General features: G+C 45.0%; 1 long non-coding RNA gene across 2 annotated transcripts; it reads left to right on the top strand.

Annotated features, from left to right (window-relative positions):
- Positions 1 to 327: 327 nt before the first annotated feature.
- On the top strand, positions 328 to 13,435 carry LOC309368368. 2 transcript variants are annotated; one of them, XR_014167740.1, is made up of 3 exons: positions 328 to 497; positions 6,440 to 6,635; positions 13,285 to 13,435. It is a non-coding gene; the product is annotated as an uncharacterized lncRNA (long non-coding RNA). The 2 variants fall into 2 exon arrangements; XR_014167741.1 differs by lacking the exon at positions 13,285 to 13,435 and adding an exon at positions 9,413 to 9,722.
- Positions 13,436 to 13,953: the final 518 nt, after the last annotated feature.

The following is a 13,953-nucleotide window of genomic DNA, read 5'->3' as shown; positions in this document are numbered from 1 at the left end:
AAAACTCGCAGTTGTCGTTGCACATACAGCTACACAGATCTAAAGTGATAATTTGCTTTTGTCTATAGGCAACCCCAGTCCCTTTGATAACAGCTGCTGGTGTGGCTTCATCTCCCTGGATGCACTTTCTTCCCTTATCAACCACCACATGAGTCTGCGCTTGAGGAGTTAATCAATAACTAAGGGCTCACTAAACAAATATCCCCTTGTCTTGAGCTATGACTAGCCAAGAATGATTATTCATTTACGAGTATCATAACTTGGTTGCTAAGCAGAATGAACAATGGGAATTCCGGTACAGGGTTTCAAATCAGAATGCCTTGCTGCAAGCTCAGGTTGTAGCCCTTACTATTTATGTTTTCTGAGTGTTTAGTATTTTTCACATTTCAGACCCTCTACATTTCCATAAGCAGTACACAAGGAAGGTAGAAGACTTTGACAAATAGAATGTTGTCCCCAGCGAGGTCTGCCTGGCGAAACGTTAATTCCAGAGCCAGGTAAATATGTATCTCTTCTCCCAGGCATTTGACAGATTGTCATGATTTCACTGCTTACTGATTATATGTTTGGGCGGCTGTTTTGTTGGGTCTGTTTTTATTGCGGCTGGCAGAGCAGGATTGGGGAGCATTGCTCATCTGGCTTCCCAACGGGGAGGTTGCTGCCAGCAACTGAGAGGGAGAAGGGAGAAGGGAGAGGCAGGGGGCGGGGGGCAGGGGGAGGTCACTGCAATGTGGGCACAGCAGCATGAGAGTTGGCTTGGTTCTGCTGTTGCACCTGCACCGCACCTGCACCACCCTCCATGTTAGGAAGCCAAGTAAGCAGTGCTTTCCCACCCTGCTGCTGGTCAGTTTGATGGGATATTCTGGGTTTTTTTAGGGTAGTGTATTATTCTTTTTTATTTAAACATAGAATTGTTGAGTTGGAAGGGACCCTGAGGATCATCTAGTCCAACCCCCTGCAAAGCAGGAATACGCACTTGTCCCAAACAGGGATCGAACCTGCAACCATGGCATTATCAGCATCACACTCTAACCAACAGAGCTTTCCAGGCTGAAAGTTAAAAAATAAAAATAACTTAGCAGAGGATGGTTAATGCTTTAAAGTTTTTGTAGGTCGCTGGGAGATTCCTTACGTGCCAAGCGATTAGCAATTATAATGATCATCAAAAAGGGCCTAGCGGTGAGACTTAACACATTTGTACATTTTAGAAACTGCGGCACAGCATTCCTGCAGGTGTTTAATGCTTTCCCACAACAGAGCTGATGAACTGCACAGATACAGGGAACAAGTATGTTGGACTGGATTTCAGTAGATGGGGTGGGATTCAGTTTCACCCTCTTCCAGTTGTTCCATCTGTGCTAGCGTTCCAGCTCGCCAGAAATAACAATACACCACGTCCTTCCTCATGTGCTGTTCTGGGAGGAATTATCCCAACCCCCTGACTCAACTGCAGGGGGAGGAGCCAAAAAGCCCTGCTGTAGAAGTGGAAGTCCTTCCACAGAGCTTTCACTGATGGGGTTTGTTGGGTGAGACCCACACGTGGGATGGTATTCAACTAAGTTTGACTTAGAGTAGACCCATGGGAATTACTGGGCCTTAGCTATGCTCCTGGAAGACTCCCTGGAAAAGACTCCCTGGAAAAGACCCTGATGTTGGGAAAGATGGAGGGCACAAGGAGAAGGGGACGACAGAGGACGAGATGGTTGGACAGTGTTCTCGAAGCTACCAGCATGAGTTTGACCAAACTGTGGGAGGCAGTGGAAGACAGGAGTGCCTGGTGTGCTCTGGTCCATGGGGTCATGAAGAGTCGGACACGACTAAATGACTAAACAACAACAACAACATGTTATGCTCCTTCATTTCAATGTGTCTATTCTGCGGGTGGCACTCTGGTGTAAACCAAAGAGCCTAGGGCTTGCCAATCAGAAGGTTGGTGGTTCAAATCTACATGATAGGGTGAGCTCTCAGTCCTAGCTCCTGCTAACCTAGCAGTTCAAAAGCACATCAAAGTGCAAGTAGATGAATAGGTACTGCTCCGGCGGGAAGGTAAACGTCGTTTCCGTGCACTGCTCTGGTTTGCCAGAAGCAGCTTAGTCATGCTGGCCACATGACCCGGAAAGACTGTCTGCGGACAAACATCAGCTCCCTTGGCCAGTAAAGCGAGATGAGCACTGCAAACCCAGAGTCATTCGCAACTGGACTTAACTGTCAGGGGTCCTTTACCTTTACCTTTATCTTTACTCTGCATAGAACTTAAATATCACCTATGGGTTCTAAATTGGATAGCCAAGTGCACTTTTTTCAAACATCACAGATTCATGTCCCATAGCACAGCCCATCACAGCTGAGGGCAATGACTTTCAAACTTGCACCAAGTCACTTGGCAACTAGGACATCACAGATGATTGGCCCAACCTGTCAACAGGTGCCAACTAGTTGAGATAAGGCCAAACAGCAATGTATGGCCAAACAGTGGAAAAGGGTGGCTACAAGACTAAATTAATGTGTGCATTTTGACCCGAAGCTGGTCACACCTGGGCAAGTCTACAGTAATTTTCTCCCAGGTACAGCCCAATCTATTTATGTTTATACAAGGCCTTCTCTGTTCCATCTTAAAAGTTACAAAATGCACATTTGAGTTTTCCCATCAGGCCCAGTGCAACACCTTTTCCTTCTCTTCCCCTTAAAAGCACATAGTGTTTTTAAAATGTTTTTTAAAATTTTCTTTTGGATTTTTTGTATGTGGGGGGTGGGGGTGGGATGGGGGTTTGGTTGGGTTTGGGGAATAATTTTTTTTATTTTGCTGTTTTTGTAATTTTTATATTTTTTTGTTTGTATTGTTTTATTGGTTTTCTTTGTTTGTTTAAGTTGTTGTTTTGTTCTTAGGGGGAGGGGTCAGGGCTGCCGGGGAGTGGGCCCCAGCCCACAAAATGGCTGGGGCATGTTCCACAGGGGGGAATGCACTGGGACAACCGATCTCAGTGATCACGGGTAGGAGGAGGAGTTACGCTAAGACCAGACCATGTCATTACAGAGGAGGCAGGTTTAGTCGTTGTTTGAGGACTATTCCTGCCTCCGGGTCTGGTCCTGACCGGATGGATACTAGAATCAGCAAGGTCGTGGCGGATGTTCTCCTGGAGACACCTAGCTTGGTCGTCCTAGGGGATTTTAACATCCATGCCGACACGACCTTACAAGGGGCAGCTCGGGACTTCGTGGAAAGCATGGCCTCCATGGGGCTGTCCCTGAATAAGTCTGGCCCAACCCATAGCCGCGGACATGCCTTGGACCTGGTGTTTACCTCTATGGATGCTGGTGATCTGACACTAAGTAAAAGTGAAACAAAAGAAGTGCCATGGTCAGATCACTTCCTGGTGCAACTGGACTTCTCTGCGACCCATCCCCTCTGCAGGGAGGTGGGACCAATTCGGATGGTCCGCCCCCGCCACTTAATGGATCCAAATGGTTTCCAGAGAGTGGTAGGGGATGCTTTATCCCATGTTGATGGCCTTTCAGCCGATTCCCTGGTGGCCCGCTGGAATGTGGGGTTAACTAGGGCTATTGACTGTTTGGCTCCGAAGCGCCCTCTCCAATTGCATGGAGCCCGGAGAGCCCCGTGGTTTTCCACGGATCTGAGGGCAATGAAACAATCGTTGAGACGGCTAGAGCGCCGGTGGCGGATAACTCATTCCGAATCTGACCGGACACAGGTTAGAGCTCAACGTCGAGCCTACCAAGTGGCGATAGCGACGGCAAAGAAGAATTTCTTCGCCGCCTCTATTGCATCTGCAGAAAACAGCAGCAGGAGACTTTTTCAGGTGGTTCACAATTTAGCGGAACCACCTGTAACATCGGGGCCCAGTACGGGCCACATATTCTCCTGCAATGATTTTGCAAAGTTTTTTGCAGATAAAATCGCTCAGATTCGGGAAGAAGTAGACTCCACCGTGGGAGCAGGGCCGGGGCGGGAGAGTGCTAGAGTTCTGTCTAGTCAAGTTGAGTGGGATCAATTCCAATCTGTTACCTCCGAGGATGTGGACAGGCTGCTTGGACGAGTGAAGCCAACCACCTGTCTCCTGGATCCTTGCCCATCCTGGCTTATAAAAGCTAGCCGGGAAGGACTGGGCGATGGGCTTCGTGGGGTGGTGAATGCTTCCCTCCGTGAGGGAGCCTTCCCAGACCCACTGAAAGAGGCGGTTATCAAACCGCTTCTTAAAAAACCATCTTTAGATGCGGCCTCAATGGCCAACTATCGCCCAGTCTCAAATCTTCCATTCTTGGGCAAGGTGATAGAGTGAGCGGTTGCCGAACAACTCCAGGCACGCCTGGAAGAAGTGGACCATTTGGATCCCTTCCAGTCGGGATTCAGGCCTCATCACGGGACTGAAACTGCCTTGGTCGCACTGGTTGATGATCTCCAGCGGGCTAGGGACAAAGGTGAGAGCTGTTTCCTAGTTCTACTGGATCTCTCAGCGGCGTTTGATACCATCGACCATAACATCCTTCTGGACCGTCTTGAGGGGCTGGGAGCTGGGGGCACTGTCCTACAGTGGTTCCGCTCCTTCCTCCTGGGCCATGTTCAGAAAGTGGCGGTGGGGGATGAGTGTTCAGACCCCTGGGCTCTCACTTGTGGGGTGCCTCAGGGTTCTGTCCTCTCCCCCATGCTTTTCAACATTTACATGCAGCCGCTGGGAGAGATCATCAGGAGGTTTGGGCTGGGTGTTCATCAGTATGCGGATGATACCCAGCTCTACCTCTCTTTTAAATCAGAACCAGTGAGGGCAGTGAAGGTCCTGTGTGAGTGTCTGGAGGCGGTTGGAGGATGGATGGTGACTAACAGATTGAGGTTGAATCCTGACAAGACAGAAGTACTGTTTCTGGGGGACAGGAGGCGGGCAGGTGTGGAGGATTCCCTGGTCCTGAATGGGGTAACTGTGCCCCTGAAGGACCAGGTGCACAGCCTGGGAGTCATTTTGGACTCACAGTTGTCCATGGAGGCACAGGTCAAATCTGTGTCCAGGGCAGCTGTTTACCAGCTCCATCTGGTACGTAGGCTGAGACCCTATCTGCCTGCAGACTGTCTCGCCAGAGTGGTGCATGCTCTGGTTATCTCCCGCTTGGACTACTGCAATGCACTCTACGTGGGGCTACCTTTGAAGGTGACTCGGAAACTACAACTAATCCAGAATGCGGCAGCTAGACTGGTGACTGGGAGTGGCCGTCGAGACCATATAACACCGGTCTTGAAAGACCTACATTGGCTCCCAGTATGTTTCCGAGCACAATTCAAAGTGTTGGTGCTGACCTTTAAAGCCCTAAACGGCCTCGGTCCAGTATACCTGAAGGAGCGTCTCCACCCCCATCATTCTGCCCGGACGCTGAGGTCCAGCGCCGAGGGCCTTCTGGCGGTTCCCTCATTGCGAGAAGCAAAGCTACAGGGAACCAGGCAGAGGGCCTTCTCGGTAGTGGCGCCCACCCTGTGGAACGCCCTTCCAGCAGATGTCAAAGCGATAAACAACTACCTGACATTCAGAAGACATCTTAAGGCAGCCCTGTTCAGGGAAGTTTTTAACGTGTGATATTTTACTGTATTTTTGGTTTTTATGGAAGCCGCCCAGAGTGGCTGGGGAGGCCCAGCCAGATGGGCGGGGTATAAATAATAAATTTATTTTTTATTATTATTATTATTATTATTATTATTATTATTATTATTATTATTATTCTCCCCTTCCAGCCTTCAGGTTTCTGAGTCTGGTGGACTCAGAAACTGGCACATCTTTTAACTGATGCCAATAAAATAAGGTACGTTCATCAGGCAATGGCTTTTCTATCCTGCTTTGCCACACCCTCCATCCCCAAAACCCTTTCCCAGACCACAACTTCAAGAACAGCAGAAGCAGCTAGGAAGAGAGAAGTTCAGGGATTATTTTTTAAAAAAATTAATTTAATAAGTTGTGTGCTCTTGTTTCTCAGTTTGATCATTTGACATGGTTTTGTAAGTTTTGTGGTATTTTATGCATTGTGATTTGCTGTTATTTTTATTGATTATAGGTTAGTAATTCTTTATTGTAACTGATAAGTATAAACTGTTACTGTGACTTTGGTGCTTTTATGTGTGTTGGAGGCCACCCAGAGTGGCTGGGGCCACCCAGCCAGATGGGCAGAGTATAAATAAATTGTTGTCATTGTCTAGAACTTTCAGTTTGTAATCACAGCAGGGTCCCTACCTGTGAAGAAGTGAGCAGTGTGCAATTTTATCCCTGGGTGGAGCTATTGAATGACACTGTTTCATTACAAGATGCCTCATTCCAAGGAGTTTGTGGGTTTATATACCTTATTAATTTTTAAAAACTGTATCCAAGGTAGGAAGATTCTCATCATCCATATAAATATTTCAGTTCATTCTTATTTGCATGTCACAGAGCTTATGGTTTCACAGATATTTGAGGGAGGGGTGACTGTAGAAGTGGAGGAAAGGCTGAGAAATGGGCTGGACCAGTTGGTTGCTGCAAAGGGAAAGTAATTACAACTTGGCTCTGCTGTTGCACCTGCACCACACCTGCACCTGTACTTACAAATTTCCTACTCCGCCACCCACTGGAGACATACAACTGTAAATTGTCAAACAATCTGAGGTAATAATAACCTAAACTTTTTTTTTGCCAGTGTTGATTTAATACTGAAACATAAGTGCAATTCTGGTATTCAAACAACATGTGAGAAGAAGAAGCAGCGGAGGAGTTTGGATTTGATATCCCGCTTTATCACTACCTGAAGGAGTCTCAATGCGGCTAACAATCTCCTTTCCCTTCCTTCCCCACAACAAACACTCTGTGGAGTGAGTGGGGCTGAGAGACTTCAGAGAAGTGTGACTGGCCCAAGGTTACCCAGCAGCTGCATGTGGAGGAGCGGAGACGTGAACCTGGTTCACCAGATTACTAGTCTACCGCTCTTAACCACTACACCACACAGGTGAGGAGAGTGTGGGGTGGCAGAGATGGGGCACATCAACCCTGTCCCCAGTGTCCCCATCCATTGTGCACCACCCTCACCTTCCAGTATTAAGTGGGAAGGTTGAACTATTGAACATTCAGGTGACCATATTTCAAAGCCCCCAGACAATCTGGAGCCCAGATAACTCAAGGTTCCTGATCATGTAGAGCATCCAGCAGGACATGGTTCAAAGGCCCCGTCAGATGTTCCCATTTAACATGAAAAGGTCTTGATGAGGTTGGGGTTGTACGCACAACACCTGCCGTCCTGTATCCCACATTTACTTTGAAAATCTGAAGAGGGCTTTTGTTATAGACGTTTCTGCTTCTCAGCATGTTCTCACTGACATGAGCTGCAGCAACCATAAAACAGGATAATCTTGGGGTTGCCACTGTGGTGCCTGCAGCTACCAGTGTGCCTCCAGAGGCATGCCATGGTACCAGACAGCTAATTTGCTCCGTTCCACATCAGATTACCCCCTTGCCCTAAGGTAAGGGGACCCCTGACCATTAGGTCCAATCGTGACCGACTCTGGGGTTGCGCGCTCATCTCGCTCTATAGGCCAAGGGAGCCGGCGTTTGTCGGCAGACAGCTTCCAGGTCATGTGGCCAGCATGACTAAGCTGCTTCTGGTGAACCAGAGCAGCACATGGAAACGCTGTTTACCTTCCCGCTGGAGTGGTACCTATTTATCTACTTGCACTTTGATGTGCTTTCGAACTGCTAGGTTGGCAGGAGCTGGGACCGAGCAACGGGAGATCACCCTGTCGCGGGGATTCGAACCACCGACCTTCTGATTGGCAACTCCTAGGCTCCGTGGTTTAACCCAAAGCGCCACCAGCATCCCTTGCCCTAAATCAGATCAAAATGGCTTCCTGGCTGCTCCTTGGGCTCCCTGGAGTTCCTTGCAAGGCCTTTGCTGCGCTCACCCCCTTCCATTCTTTCTGGACAGCAGCAGGCCTTTGGATTACATGGATGGAAGAGAGAAGGCCACTGGCACATAAGCCACCTCCTCTCCCTCCCTCATGTGTGTCCACCCTACCCAACAGCTGACTGATGCAGCTGAATGACAAAGCTACACCCAGCAACTAAACCCATGCATTGCTGGATAAAAGTCTGTGCATTTAACATCTGCTGCAAATAATGATATTATTAAAAGTGTGTCAGAAAAGTAATGGTAAAAACAGAGTGGTAAGAATGAGATACTTGCTTCTGCCCTAAGGACTTGGTAGAATAAAAATCCTTTAACCATAACAGTCACTCTGAACCTGGTGGCCCTGTCTTAGGACACAATTCCACACTTGTGAAAAAGCCCTGCTCCACTGTGGCTATCAGTCTAACATCTTCCAAAGGAGCACCAGGAAGTGAAGAACCTATGGCTGCAGTGTAGTAGTGCCACATGAGGGCGAGTGTTCGATTCAGTTGCTTGGTCAGATCTCCTGACAGGCAATTTGAGGGATCTGCCTTCTTCCAGCAGCCAAGCTAAACGCCAGAAGTGGCTCAGTCCTTGCACTTACCTGAAAGGTAAGAACAAGGACCAACTGTTCTGCATAAGGCCATAAACACTTCTCATTTGATGAAGATGCTAAGTCGAGAAGCTTATGCCAGGAAAGGCATGCTGTACGATTATCATAAAAGCCAGGCAATTAAATCTGTAAGACTGCTATCCTACATACACAGACCAGGGAGTATGTGTCCTTGAAGTAAGAGAGCCTTAGTTCAAAGTAAATATATCCATGTTTGAGCTGCACAGCTGTGATCCAACACACACTTACTTGAGGGTAGGCTCATTTGATTTATGGGACTTGCAGCTGAGTAACCAAGTTTAGGGATTGTCAGCACCAGCCACCACTGTCTAGAATCTAAGTGGTAAGTTTAAGCAGCATGATTGTAATATTTTTCCCTGTGGCTTACCCAGCCACTTATAACTACATATCAGAGTATCTATGTTGGAAATAATACAAATATTTGTACTAGAAATTTTCTCAAAACTATCAACAGTCTGATCCAGGATCATAACATTTTCAATATTTTAAAAGCAATTGCATTTATAGGCATATAAAATGTTTGTTTTATTTTTGCAGAATGCAATAGTATTCTTTGATTGGGTAGTGAAAATGTAACTTTATCAGTCAATGCTGAAACTTTTGGCTTTAGTAGAAAGAGATTATATGTCTGCTCAAAGCTCGGTTTATAGGTAACTACCTAGTACTAGATTCTGATGGTTTGGGGGCAGAAAATAAGTTGTAATTACTTTCCCTTTGCAGAATATGCCAGCCCAAAATATCTATCCTTTGTAGAAATGAGGTTTTCATTATTCATGTCTCTTTCTGTATATAATGCATATCCTAGATTGCATACATGCATAATTCATTTTCCAATCCAGATAGTAATTGCTCTAAATTTTGTTTTATTTCAAGTTTTGAAAATGAAGTAGCCAAATTTCCAACTTGGAAAGGGAAAAATCAAGAGTAACTGAAAAAGCTGTTCAAATAAACAGGAAATTCTAGGTATGATCCAGCCAAATCCCACTGATTTCAATGGGAGTAAAAAAACAGACTTAAAGTTATCCCACAGAAATCACCAAGATTTAAAAAATGTTCACTTTGGCTAAATTAGGTTCTTTGATTGATAAAAATCTTTTTCAAAATCAACTTATTTTACATCTCTCATGCTTTAGAAAAATCTTGTCACAAACGTAGCATTTGCTAATGGAGAACCAGTGTGGTGTAGTGGTTAAGAGCGGTAGTCTCGTAATCTGGGGAATCGGGTTCACGTCTCCGCTCCTCCACATGCAACTGCTGGGTGACCTTGGGCCAGTCACACTTCTCTGAAGTCTCTCAGCCCCACTCACCCCACAGAGTGTTTGTTGTGGGGGAGGAAGGGAAAGGAGAATGTTAGCTGCTTTGAGACTCCTGAAGGTGAGTGAGAGGCGGGATATCAAATCCAAACTCTTCTTCTTCTAACAATACAAAATGCAGTTTTCAAGTTTTAAAACACCCCAAAATCTTAAAATCCATAAGCCCATAAAAACCACTATCTGCCCAGCATGATCATAAAAAACACAGTATAAAGAATATAAATGGCACCATCATGTCAGCATCCTACTTAAAATTGCTCCTTAAAAGTGATAGAGCACAGATGGAGAAAAGATGATTTGTTGACCAATATTGCCAATGAGGTTTCCCTCACACTTTTCTTGGTATACACAGGGTTAAGCACTCAGTGTTTCCAGCACTGCAGCAGTCACAGGGCATTTTTCCCCCTTCCCAAAGTTAGTGGACATAACTTAGAGAAACTGTCCCACTAAGGTCAGTGCTGGTAGTGGCTTTCACAAGCAGCGCATAATCCAGTCAGATCTCTTTGAAATAGTTCTCTTCAGAGGAATAGGCTGGAAAGTCATTTTTAAAATATAGCATCATTGAGAATGCTTTATTATTCAAATACTTCTTGCCCAATGCTTTATTTTCTCTAGCATTGCCACATCATTTTTCAAAAAAAGACACCCAATCATTCACCCCTGTAGCACTTCTGTCAATTTCCACAGCTATTTTATGCAATGAGCTAACTTTTAATTGCATTAGATGCCTGCAATATCCAAAATATTTTAGAGCGCCATTTGATGGCAAAATAAAAAAGAGTAATGTCCTTCAGAGGAAATGTTTTCAATTTTAGTGACATGTTTAGTGTTATCCTCTTAGTATCATTTCATACAATTAATTTTTAAAAATAAATCCCATTTTCAATATTTTCCCCCTCAGCAGAAAATAAATGTTTAATAAACCTGAATAAAGTTAAGTCTGATGAGGGCACCTGCAACCATAAATTCTCAGCAACCAGCCTATTGGAAAATGTAATGCTGCCGTGTCATTAAAGGGGAGAAAAACATTCAGAGTTCTCAATTTTTCATACTGTTTCCCAATATTAGCGTGAACCGATAGCATCTAAAATATGTGTTTTGACAAAAGTAATTAAAGGGTGGACATTTTGAGTTATTCTCAGATTTGAAATGAAAGCTTGTCTCCGTTATTATATCTCATCCATCAATTGTTTCCCACTTGGCGTGACCTTAAAGCTACTCTAGCATAGCGGCGTCACCTTGAAGGCAAATTCTAAAACTCATTAGAAGTCACTTTATTTCCCCAGCAACTCTGTTGGCTAGAACAGCAGCAGGTAAATGGACTCGGCGGAGAGCAAAGTCAGTGCCCCTCAGGTGCATAATATAGGTAAATTAGGCAGCAGATTCATATATCTATCTATCATCTATCTATCTATCATCTATCTATCTATCATCTATCTATCTATCATCTATCATCTATCTATCTATCTATCTATCTATCTATCTATCTATCTATCTATCTATCTATCATCTATCTATCATCTATCTATCTATCATCTATCTCTATCTTTAACTACAAGGAATGTCTGGGAGGATTTAGAAGCAAAGCATTTGGGGACATAGCCACAATGGCTTTGCATACCCTCCAACATCTCTCATATGAAAATAGGGATGTCCCAAATAAATAAATAAATAAATAAATAAATAATACCCTGCCCATCTGACTGGGTGGCCCCACCCACTCTGGGCTGCTTCCAACATATATAAAAATATAACAAAACATTAAACAAAACCTTCCCTATCAGCCTTCAGGTGTCTTCTAAAGGTTGCATAGTCACTTATCTCCTTGGCTCAGGAGTCACATAAATCCATACCCTCCAATGAAAATAGGGACGTCCTAAGGAAAAGCGGTACATTCCAGGATCAAATCAGAAACCAGGAAAGTTTCTGTAAATACCAGGCTGTCCCTGGAAAATAGGTAAACTTGGAGGGTCTGGCTTTGTTCTACCACCGCTGTCAGTATACATCTGAAAACCAGTTGCTGGAAATTGGGAGGGGGGCAGAGTGCTGTTGCTTTCAGGTTCCCATGGGCATCTAGGTGGCCACTGTGGGAACAAAATGCTGGGTTAGAGGGATCTAACAGAGCAGGGGCTCCTCTTAATGTTCATAGTTAGCTCGCCATCAAAATGGAAACAGATGGGGGAGATGTTTGACAAACACGGGCTGGCAAAAAGTCAGCTCCCATCAGGGACAGAGGGCCAAGCATGGTGCTAAAATAGAAATTAAGGAAATGATGGCCACGATGCAGGCATTATGCGATTGCATGGGGAAGGTCATAGGAGGTGAGGTGCACAACATGGTGGCTTAGACTGCCACAGCCACTGAGAGGACACCACTGCCACAAACTGCCATTGCCCCTTTTCCAGATGGTTAGGAGGACTCAATTGGGCTTAGATGTCAAGGCGGACACCTCCAAGTTCCCCAAAGGAAGCCATGTGACTATATGAAGTTGCCTTATGGAGTCAAGAAACCAAGCACAACATTGGCCTATCTAGTCTAGTCTTGCCCAGCTTTTTGGATCATAGTTTTCCAAGGTCTCCTGGTCTTTTCTGGTCTACTACTGGGACATACCATGTGAAGTCTACTGTCAGGTTATTGTCTCTTCCATGAGTGTAGCCAAGGGGGTGGGGCAGGGAGGGGCAGCTGCCCCCCCCAATCAATAAAAAGCAATAAAAATACAGAGCAAACTGAGGTTCTGCCTGCCCCTAACAAAAGGCCTGACCCCCCCAAAAAATCTTGGCTACACCCATAGTCTCTTCCCAACCTCGGTCCTCGCTCAACTCAGAGATATGGAGGAGGAGGAAGACAAGAAAAAGCTCAGTGCATGGTAGTGATTTTTACCCAACTTTTTATATTTGGCTTATGAAACTATATACGTTCAAGCAATCTGGCAGTTTGAAGCAACTTTATTTAATAAATACATCCTTGACGGCATGCTAAAAACATTAAATAAAATGAAAGGACAAGGTGAACACCCGCTTTGTAACCCCAACGTATTTAGAAGCTAATGAAATGAACCTTTGTGTAGGCATTGATGATGAAGAAAAGCTGTCTACAGCCAAAATATTATTCGCCCACCCATATGGATTTCTGTAAATGCACATTATTCTGCAAGCTTTTGGGAAACCAAGATAAAGCATATTTATGTTGTTGAAAAGGATTGCATACTGTGAACTACTGTTCTCATGTTGGGGTGGGGGGAATTACGTCCCAATTGCTTGCAGAAATTCAGGTCGTATGGTCAGCACATGAATTAATTATCTCGTTGTGACTGATTGGGGTTAGAGCAAATAATGGCTTGTTAGCATTCAGCACCCTCAGCAAACTGTAGTTGGCATGCCAGGGCATGGTCCTGCCCTTTCCCATTTAACTCTTTCTCCTTTTCTGTTTTAGTCATGCCGCACTATTTGATATCACTAGGAAAGGAAACTACAAACGGAAAATGAAGGTTCAGAAAATAGTAGCTGCCATTACTCTACATAAAAAGCACACATTCCTCTCATCTACTAGATTGCTTGCTTTCGGGAATAGCTTTCCTGGTTCATACAGTGGTACCTTGGGTTACAGACACTTCAGGTTACAGACTCCGCTAACCTGGAAGTAGTACCTCGGGTTAAGAACTTTGCTTCAGGATGAGAACAGAAATCGTGTGGTGGCAGCGGGAGGCCCCATTAGCTAAAGTGGTGCTTCAGGTTAAGAACAGTTTCAGGTTAAGAACGGACCTCCAGAACGAATTAAGTTCTTAACCCAAGGTACCACTGTATCTAAAGTTTACTTACAGGCATGAAAGGTCAAACGAAAAACTACACATTACACAGGAGGGAACTTACAGATCACCCCCCACCAAGTGGAAATGCATCACCCCATAAGATGAGAAAGATCCTGATTTGCACAAGATTTATGTATGCTAATAAATATGTATGGGTGCAAATTGAGAAAGAATTCAATTAAAACAATGCAAGTATTATAAGCACTATAATTTAAATAAAAACACATTACATCTCACCATAGTGGAGAGGACTGTGATTGGATAAGCTGTGTTCCTGCTCGGTTTGCTGTCCA

The sequence above is a fragment of the Podarcis melisellensis genome, assembly GCF_964234715.1.
Source record: "Podarcis melisellensis genome assembly, chromosome: 4".
NCBI lineage: Eukaryota > Metazoa > Chordata > Lepidosauria > Squamata > Lacertidae > Podarcis > Podarcis melisellensis.
Note: the sequence above shows the minus strand (reverse complement) of the source record. Positions and strands in the feature narration are given on the sequence as shown.